Source organism: Montipora foliosa, chromosome 4, assembly GCF_036669935.1.
Source record: "Montipora foliosa isolate CH-2021 chromosome 4, ASM3666993v2, whole genome shotgun sequence".
NCBI classification, from domain to species: Eukaryota; Metazoa; Cnidaria; class Anthozoa; order Scleractinia; family Acroporidae; genus Montipora; species Montipora foliosa.
In genome coordinates, this window is record NC_090872.1 from 6,817,164 (window position 1) to 6,827,669 (window position 10,506).

The following is a 10,506-nucleotide window of genomic DNA, read 5'->3' on the forward strand; positions in this document are numbered from 1 at the left end:
TGGTCCTTCCAATCGTCCTACCACTGGAGGGAAACGCCCGCGTCCTACTACCGGAGGGAAACGCCCGCGTCAACGTCCTCTTCCAGCAGGTTCTCCTGCAGGTTCCCGTCGTCGAGGTAGCGGTGGCGGTGGCGGCGGAGGAGGCGGTGGCGGAGGAGGCGGCTCTCCTGGCGGAGGAGGCTCTCCTGGCGGAGGAGGTTCTCCTGGCGGAGGAGGTTCTCCTGGAGGGAGTCGCCGTGGAGGTCGACGACGTTTGAATCAGGACGGACTTCGTCGTCAAATGGATTTGTTATCTCAAGACGCCCGTCAACGAACGGATGGACGTCGTATCCGGAACATTACCCATACCAACACCGTGACCACAGTCTACGAGGACGGCGGTACACCCACCGTCCGACGCACCTCTTCCCGACTCAGTAACCCATAAAAGGACATGCGCAACGCCACGATGTCAATCATGCCCAAGACCAAACGGCGACGACGGAGACGAGCCCCACAACGTGGACGCGGTCTCCTGGCGGTCCTAGGCAAGGCCGCGGCTGCCGGGTACACATTAGGAAAAGACAAGAGGTATAAAAGGATGGGTGCCAAAGGAGTCACTGGTCACTATGAAGCACCCAAGTATAATTATGGCATGATGAAACGGATTCTCCAACGAAAACCTTGGGCGCGAAAAATGGTGATGGATCGAATGATGCGTGGGGATCCACGTCCTCTGAGGGGACTATAAAAGGATAGTCCACATCATTCCATATGTCTACCATGGCACGTCAACGTGGTGGTAGTCTTTGGTGGGGCCCGAGACGGGTACGCCAACGTCGACGTATGATGGCACCCGTATGGATGCAACGAGGCGGTAACCTGGTGATGATCCCAGTGTCACAGCCCCAACGAAAAGGACGTCGTCGCCGCCGTCGACGAAAACGACGCTCACTTCGTGTATAAAAAGAAATTCGTCTCTTCCTCTGGATCGAATATCATGTCGTGGCGTATCCAGCGACAACGTCCGTTCCTACGGAGTGTTTTGAAAGAAGCCGATCATCAAACACGTCGAGCACGACTTCAAGCTGCCAATGCCGATCAAATCAATGCCGTGAGTGAACTGGTGATGAATACACTGCGAGGGAACATTCCCATCTCGTCCAAGACGGTAGGACGCCTTCGACCCTACGAAAAGGTCATGGAAGACATGGCCCGCCGTAAACATTCTATTAAAAAGCGACATCAGATCATGATGAATCAAACGGGTCGAGGTCTGTGGCAAGGATTGAACACCGTCTGTGAACGGTGTCTATGTCCGCGATGAAAGCGTGTCGTCATCAGATTCCTGGTTGCGTTCGTGCCCAAACACCCTATCTAGGTTGGTTTCTACGAGATCTGACCCGACTGAGTGGAGAGGACCGTTTACGAAAACTCTACGATGCCGTGGATCAAAAGATCGAGGCCATCAGTCAACTGGCTCGAGAGATTGTCAAGGGGCGTCTGCCTTTGTCCAAGTACACCCTGCTCAAGATTACCGAGACCCCACGAGATCGAAGAGTGTTACGGGTCATCAGTCGTTCGAGTTATACCATAAAAGCCCGACGAAGGATGATGCGCCGACATTTTCATCGAACTCGATTCTGGGTCGGATTGCATACGGCGTATCATCATTGTGTCAAGGATCATCTACAACATGGACGATGGTTGGTGTGATAACACGTGGACGCAAGGACCTCGTTCGTTCTGTGCCCTACAGGATCAGATACGGGGGCTTCGGCATCGTGTCCGCGAACAATGCGACATTGTCCGTCAATTGACCGATCAGTTGCAAGAACGCAATCAGAACTTGGAGCTTGCCGAACAAAAGATGGGGGTCTTGCAAGAACAAGTCTGCGAATTGAATCGACATTTGGAACGCGAACGCTACGAGAAACAGAACCTCTACTATAAAACCAGGGAGAGACGCGACGATCTTAATACTTCACGATGAGTGAAGTGGAGACCATTCCAGGATTTGAAAACAAAGTCTTGATCGATCCTCAACGACTGCGTCAACTCGAAGACGTGTACAAGGAACGTCTGACCGAAAACCTTCCTTTGGCCAAAGCCGCTCGTATCGCCGCCAAACAAGAAGCCGTTCTCATGTCGGATCAGATTCCTCCAGGTATCAAAAATACCTTGGCCACCTCTCTGGCCGACCAAAAGAAACGGTGGACCAAAGCCGTACGACAACCTATTGGGTTCGGACCGGATGCCGACGACGAACGCGATGCCGAAGCCGATGCCTATGCGCAAGGACCCTTACACTCCATGTTGACGCAGTTGGTGAAGAAGAAGAAAAAGACAACACCCGAGACCACACCCTCGGCACCCCCTAAAGCTAAAAAACGACTTCGATTCATCACTCAACCCAAAGCAGCCCCGCCCAAAAAGAAGTCGAAAAAAAAAAAGTCACCCCCCAAGACACCGGTTCCCTCCGTCGACTGGGGACAGCTTCCGTTTCAAGGAGATCCCAGGATGATGGGGAGTAGTGTGGCCGACTACATGGAGAGGACCGCTCAATCGGTCCAGAAAAAAATTCGTAAGAAGACAGGTCAACGCCGTCGTCCGACCGAAACAGATAAATTGCAACGCCCACCCGGTTGGTTGGATTTCGATAAGAAACTCAAACGACGTTTGGATGGCGAGGACTACTAAGAGACGCCCACGACGACGACGACGACGTCAGCGAGGTGGCAAATTTGACGTGCAGAAGGCTTTGGCCAAGACCGGGATCGAGTTTCATTGGCCTGGTTATCAGTACATGGGTCCTGGCACCAAACTGGCCAAACGACTCAAACGAGGGGATCCTGGCATCAATCGTTTGGACAAGATTGCCAAGACCCACGACATGGATTATGCCAAGGCCAGAAACTTACAGGACAAGTGGAAAGCCGACGACAAGATGATTCGGGCTATCAGTAACCTCCCAGGCAAAAAGAAGAAGACGGAGAAAGTGGTCAAGAAAATCATGCAAATGAAACGTAAACTCAAACTTTAATTGGTTAACATTTTTTCAACGAAATTTACGATTGAATATTCTTGTCCGACGACGGTAAGGACCGTAAATGTCAATAAAAGGTACAAAATAAAAATGTCCCGTCTTCTGATTCTTCTTCATCTGTTTTTCCGGGTGCCATAGGGGTTGTCTCCGATAACGCCAGGCTTCACGAAGGGTCTGTCCTGTTGCACAACAAATCAGACTACCAAACAGCATGACCGCTCTCAGGTGACGTCGTGCAGGGGGTAATTGGATCTGTAATGGAAATAAACATGTCCATCAGTTCCTCGTCTCATACGATAGTGACGAAGACGCCATATCTCTGCACATCTCCATGGCTTCCTCAACCAACTTTGGGTAGGACAACATTCATGTAACTGAGGCTGAAACAGGGTCTGGATCTGGAACGAAACAAGAACAGTAAGGAGGTCCCATACTGTGATAATGTCTTGTCCGTACCACTAAATGTCCTTCGGTATTCTGATAAACAAAATGTCCCTCCTCGTTACGGACCATGATCTGACGACGCCATACAGGTGGATCCAAATAATAAAGGGCCACGCCTCGGTCCTCGTCATCATCATCATCATCCCACAGGTCCTCATCGTAAGGATAGATGACACGTAACTGAAACGAACCGATGCCTGTGATGGGGTCTGATCCTATATAATTGTAAAATCCGTATCGTGACACAATGGCATCGATGATGGTCAGTTCCTGGACCATGGTATACCGTTCTCCAAAACACTCCGCACAGTAACGACGACCCTCGATCGCTACGTACTCCTCGACATCCGGGGGAATGCTCAGCAACTAAAACATAAACAAAGACACGCCTGTCAAACGTTCCTCCAGTAACATGAATCGAACCTCGGGCGTATAGGGCCGTCTCTCGTGCACATGAAAGTCTCCACTCCACGTACAAAAACATCGGTCGGCACGGACCATAATCTAAGAAACAGTACATCGAGGTGTTAGTTCCCATAAAACGCGCATCTGATAACGATCATCATTCCACACCAGGGTATAAGATCTCTCGACCGCAGACGATTTTTCCCTACGACGTTTGTAGGTCCCCTGGCAATGTCGTGCATGTTCCTGTGGTGCTATGTTCGTTCGCTGGTCATTGAGCCGGTCAAGACAATACATGCATGTGATGGGTCCATACGAACAACAAGGCGAATCCCAAAACGTAAACCCTTCCCCATTGGCGAACACCGTCATGAACTAAAAAAAAGCACCATCAAAATAATTAGGGGCACCATTGATTGAATTGATTTGTTGTCGATTGATTTCGTCTTTGATATCTGTCCAGACTCGGACATAAACAAGCTCTTGTTCGGAGGTACGAGGTCCACTGTACGAACCAAAAGTAGGCAGACTGCACCAGGTCTAAACAGAAAAATTCACGTTAATAGGAGAATCGACTATCGGCGACGACGACGACGGCGACGAATACGACCATGAGAACCGACCGCCCTCCATAACTCCGCTATAATGTCTAGTTCTTTTTCCGTCCAACCCCTCTCCAATGAAAAGCGAGTGGTACATCTGAGGATACACCAAGTCTAATGAAAAAACAACAAAACAGTCACCATCGTCTCTGAGGACAGCATGCACACCAACACCAACACATGGTCGTATTCTGAAAAACGTAACATAGGTTATCGATGTTTGTATACGTTAACGAGTCCAGAAGACGGATCCCAAAAATCCACGTCAATCCTCTTCCACAACTCCGCCGTAATGTCCATCTCTTTTTTCGTCCAACCCCGTTCGTAAGAATAACGAGTAAACTGATTCAGACGACACCACATCTAATAATAAAGAGAACGAAACGTTTGAATCAGTATCCCGTCCCAATAGAGACCCGTGCCCCTAAGACGAAAGCAATAAGAAGTACACGATCCGTATCCATACGAGGTACAACGTCCAGGCGGAACAAAGTCTGGAAAGATGGACGGAAACCATGGTCCCTGTCAAGAAAACATGATGGCACGGTTACCATAATAAGGAGATTCGTGAAAAGTATATGCGGATACACGACCACCCGAATGACAACGACGACGTCCGTAGGAGACTTCCAACCCGTCACATCGACAACGAACGAGACACCCGTAACATAGACAACCAAAGTGGTTGAGATCCAAGCGTTTCAAACAATGAAGACATGTAGCGGCAGTCTCCGTACAACGTTGAGGACACACCCACTTGATCCAAACCCATTGTTCCTTCGGCGGATACCCTTGACGGGCCCTATGTTCCTGCACCACCATCTAATCAAAAAAATAAAGACCTATCTTAGAATCTCATTAGAACCTCCTTCAAATAACATTGTCTCCATCGAAACTGCTTCATCGTTCTCGGAGGACGTGCCCGTCGCCACATCCAACAACCATTCCTCCATACCCATCTCGATAGCCTCTCATCCCCGAACGTATCCTCAAATTGACAAATCACCTACGAAAGAAAAAACGACCTATCTTAGAATCTCAATCAAATAACACCGCCTCCATCGACGCTGCTCCTCCGTTCTCAGGGGTCGTCTCCGTCGCCACACCCAACGATCCTCTCTCCATATCCATCTCGAAATCCTCTCATCTAATGTTTGTTCCAATTGACAAATCACCTACAATAAAGCAAAAAGCCACTGGGTCCAACAATAAAGCTACTGGGTCCAACTATACCCCTGACACAAATAACACCAGTCCCCCAAATCATGACGACACGGTGGAAACCCATAACCCACGTCACAGGTACAAATCAAACATCCCGGACGACGGTAAGACGCATAAGACACCCCACAATTACAGTCACAGTCCCACGTTCTACACGTCAATTCCACATAACTGCAACGACATTCCCATTCGACCCAATGATGGTCCGCCTCCGACCTAGTGACCACCATGACCTACAAGAAAACAACGACAATGAGGAGATCGAAACGGCATACACAAAAGACCTCTCCGGTAGACGGGCCATCGACACCAACGACACACGACCATCCCTTCTGGACGACGAGACCGAAACCTGCCCGTACAATACCGATACCCCGGACAACTCATCGCGCCCAAAAGACAATACCGACATTTCATGCGTCGGCTTCCCGCAGGATTACCCCCAGGGGCAAACCGTCGGCACGGTCCGCATTCAAAGACGATAGTCGATTCTCCTACGTACGTCGCCGTCATCTAAAAGACATCAAATAAAATAAACGAATCTATCAGATCCGCTTCGATTCCCACCCAATACAAATAACCGGAACGTACCGTGCCATGTTGAGCGCAACGTGGTAGACGGAGTAACTCTTCGTGAATGGGGTTCCAACGTTCCCTCCGGTCCTTCTCTCGTTCCTTCTCCTCCTCTCGATCTCGAACCTTCAATACATGATGACGTACTTCGGGAGGCAACAGGTCCCAATACGAAGCCTCGTTTCGGGTCGCCGGAGTCTTCTTGGTAATCCGGCCTTCTTTCCGCCAACGTCCATTCTCTTGCTTGACCCAAACCTCTTCCTCATACTCTGGGTCTTGCTCCACCTCCATAGTACGTCTGGCGACTGCCATCTCTAGCGCACGTCTCTTGGGTTCGGATGCCATGACTTTTTCTGAGACTCCTCACTCGATCGGACTACTTAACAGGAATCGTTCCACCAATCCCCGTGCTCCTAAGGGGTCACATGACTCTCTGGGGGATACCCCCCCATCCCCCAGAAGACCTATCTCGCTCCGGATTGGTCCATCTAGGGTACACGTCAAGGTCGTTCAAGGTGACTCTTTCTCTATAAAAGACACACCGTCTTTTTCAAGCAAAAAACATCTCAACATGGATAGCGATAGTGATAGTGATTTGGTTGAAGCACTCGACGCGTTTGAACAAATTGGAGGTGCTGCTCCAGGACGTTTCGTCTTTGAAAGACTTCCTGTGGTCGAACGGCGTAGTGTCCGTCTCGGTGTTCGTGAACGCGTCTTTCAACTTCGCCCTCGACAGATCGGAGCGTTCATTCCTCGACAACGTCTCACCGATGCCCTCGTGCAAGGTCTTCGTACCGCTCTAGATGACTTAATCAACGATCAAGACATTCCCGATGGCGATCGCATTTACATCGCTCTAGCCTCCAATCGTATCGCCAATGCCTACAACGGTTGGGGACTACGGGCCGGAGAATGGCGCGCTCAAGGTCCGCGCGTGGATGCTTTACTCGGGAATCTTTCCCACATGCTCAACTCGAACGAACAATTTGAAATGGACGATTCCTTCACCCTCTCCTTCGTTCACGTACGCGGGGCTCCCACCGGTTCCGGTTACAAAAGAAAACATTTACCAGGGCATCAAGCGTCGACGCGTCTCAGAGAATTCAAGCGCTGTGTCTTACGTGTTCCGCAGGATGACCAAAATCTATGCTGTCCACGCGCCATCGCTCTGGCTCGAGGGGTCCATCAACACCGAGACGATCCTCGACGTCGCCGACAATGGACCCAATGGAACCATCGTCGCATGACACGAGCGGCTCAAGACCTTCTAGAGGAAGTCGGTCTTCCTCCTCAACCCTGCGGTCCCGAACAACTTCAACAACTCGTCACCGCTCCCAGTCTTCAAGACTACACCCTCGTGGTCGTGGATGCCAACCGCGCTTATGCTTGTTTTGCTTACGGTCGTGGGGACACGTTGTTAGGACTCTTACACGAAGACGGTCATTACGATGCCCTGTCTTCCTTACCCGGGTTCTTCGGCCAAGATTACTTTTGCAGTCAGTGTTTCCAAGCCTACCATCATTTGGGTCAGCACGCCTGTCGTAACAATCGACATCATTGCGGCGGCGCCTGCTTGCAAAACGGATGCCCTGATTATACCGAGGCCTACCGACAGTACCGCTCGGCTCAGACACCCTGTATTCTCTGTGGACGTTCTTTCTACGGAGACACGTGTCTCCAAACCCATCGGACCAAGACCCACGCCGGTCAACCCGCGGATCCTGAACATCCTTCCGTCTGTGCCACCCGTCGTCAGTGTAAAGAATGTCACCGCGTATTACGTGGTCTCAAAGAGATCCGAACTCATCGGTGCGGGTATCGGAAATGTTCGTGCTGCAAGAACGACGTCGACGTCCATGCCCATCGATGTTTCTTACAAGTCGAAAAGACTCCCGCCGAAGAACGACGCTTGACACGGCAGCGACTCTCTTTCCAAAGGATCCTGAGTCAGGGACTGGCGCCTCTCTTAGAAAACGAGGCCGCTGGATTGCACGCTTTCCTGGCGGGCGATAACGACGAAGACGACGAAGACGATGAGGAACCACCCTTGCACGTTTTCTTTGACATTGAGAGTATGCAAGTCGAGGGACGTCACGTGCCCAATCTGGTGGTGGCCGAGACAGAAGACGACGACGATCCTCCCGTGTCGTTCCAAGGAGATGACTGTCTCTTTCACTTTCTGGAATGGTTAGAAACACTCACCGAAAATGGAATGCGACCCCTAACAGTCATCGCTCATAATTTCAAAGGGTATGACAGTTATCCCGTCATCGATGAACTCCATCGGCAAAAGAGAGACCTGGACCAAATCCGAAACGGTGGGAAAGTCCTCCAACTCACCTACCCTCACGAACACACGACCATACGATTCATCGATTCGCTCTCCTTCTTCCAGATGCCGCTGAGCGATTTCCCCAAGACGTTCGGGCTCACCGAACTCAAGAAAGGATACTTTCCACATCTGTTCAATACCCCCGAACATCAAACGTATGTAGGCCGACTTCCCGACAAAGTCTTCTACATGCCCGACGGCATGTCCGTCAAGAAACGTCGCGATTTCGATACCTGGTACGACGACCAAGCGGCCAGAGAGGTCGTCTTTGATTTTCAAGCCGAACTCCTAGCTTACTGCCAATCGGACGTGAAACTCTTGAAACAAGGATGTCTCACTTTCATGCGGGATTTTCAAGCACGCGCTGAATTCAATCCCTTTGAGCAAATGACCGTCGCCTCTGCCTGCAATCGCTACTTGCGTATGCACTGTATGGAAGAAGAGACTATCGCTTCCGAACCTCTCCTAGGATGGCGAGGTCGTGTCAATCATTCCCAAGCCTCCATGGAATGGCTGACTTGGTGCGAACACCATCTACGACAACGAGCCTACCTGGCCCTCTCGCCGGAAGAACACGAGGACCACGAAGCCCTAGCTCGTGCCTACGGACACTACGACGCTTATCATCCCTTGCATCGCCAACGTATCCAGCATGCTCGGAACGAGGGCGAGTACCGTATTCCTGGTACCCGATACACGGTCGACGGTTACGATGCCGATACCAAGACCGTCTACGAATTCTGCGGGTGCTTCTGGCACGGATGTCGGACTTGTCATCCCCAACGCACCGACGTGCATCCGACCTTACTCGATCGCTCCATGGACGAGGTCCGTGCTCTCGTCGACAAGAAACGCACGTTTCTCATCAACCGTGGGTACCAAGTGGTGACCATGTGGGAATGTACCTGGAACGCTCTCAAACAAACCAATCAGGACATCATGACCTTTCTAGCCCGTCAACACCTCCAAGCCCCCCTGGAACCACGCGACGCTTTTTACGGAGGTCGGACCAATGCCGTACGTCTCTACGCGCACGTCGACGAGGAGAAGGAGGAAGAGATCCGATACGACGATTACACGTCCTTGTATCCTTGGGTCAACAAGTACGGCACCTATCCCTTGGGACATCCCATCTTCCTCTACGAACCCGACACCACCGATCTCTCGCCTTATTTTGGTTTGGCCAAATGTACCGTCCTTCCACCCCAACGTCTCTACCATCCCGTGTTGCCTTACCGCAGTCACGACAAACTCACGTTTCCCTTATGTCGTACCTGCGTCGAAGAGAACATTTCCAAACCTCTTTTGGAAAAGACGCATGCCTGTCATCATACGGACGAAGAACGTGCCCTCGTCGGTACCTGGTGCACCCCCGAACTCGACGTGGCCGTACAAAAAGGTTACGTCATTCAACACGTCCACGAAGTATGGCATTTCGATCAGCAACGCACGGGACTTTTCCAATCCTACGTGGATACGTGGCTCCAAATCAAAGAAGAAGCCAGCGGTTGGCCCGAAGGCTGTACCACCCCGGATCAAAAACAAGCCCACATCGATGCCTACTATGCTCGGGAAGGCATTCGTCTCGATCCCACCAAGATCGAAAAGAACCCTGGACTCCGAGCCCTGGCTAAGATGATGCTCAACTCCATGTGGGGCAAGTTCGGGCAACGGATCAACAAGACTCAGGTCCGAGAATTCACTGAACCTCAACCGTTCATCGAGTTCCTCGACAGCGATCAACACGATGTCCGTTATGTCAGTTCCCTCACCGAAGACCGGGTCGAAGTCCATTACAAACTCCAAACGCACGATGTCCTGCCTTCACCCAACCTCAACATCTTCATAGCCGCCTTCACGACCTGTCATGCCCGACTCCGTCTCTATCGAGCCCTCGATCA

General features: G+C 51.1%; 1 protein-coding gene across 2 annotated transcripts in view; it reads right to left on the reverse strand.

Annotated features, from left to right (window-relative positions):
• LOC137999663 (formylglycine-generating enzyme-like) overlaps positions 1–10,506 on the reverse strand; it is a 34,163-nt gene that overhangs the window by 15,371 nt on the left and 8,286 nt on the right. The window lies entirely within an intron of this gene.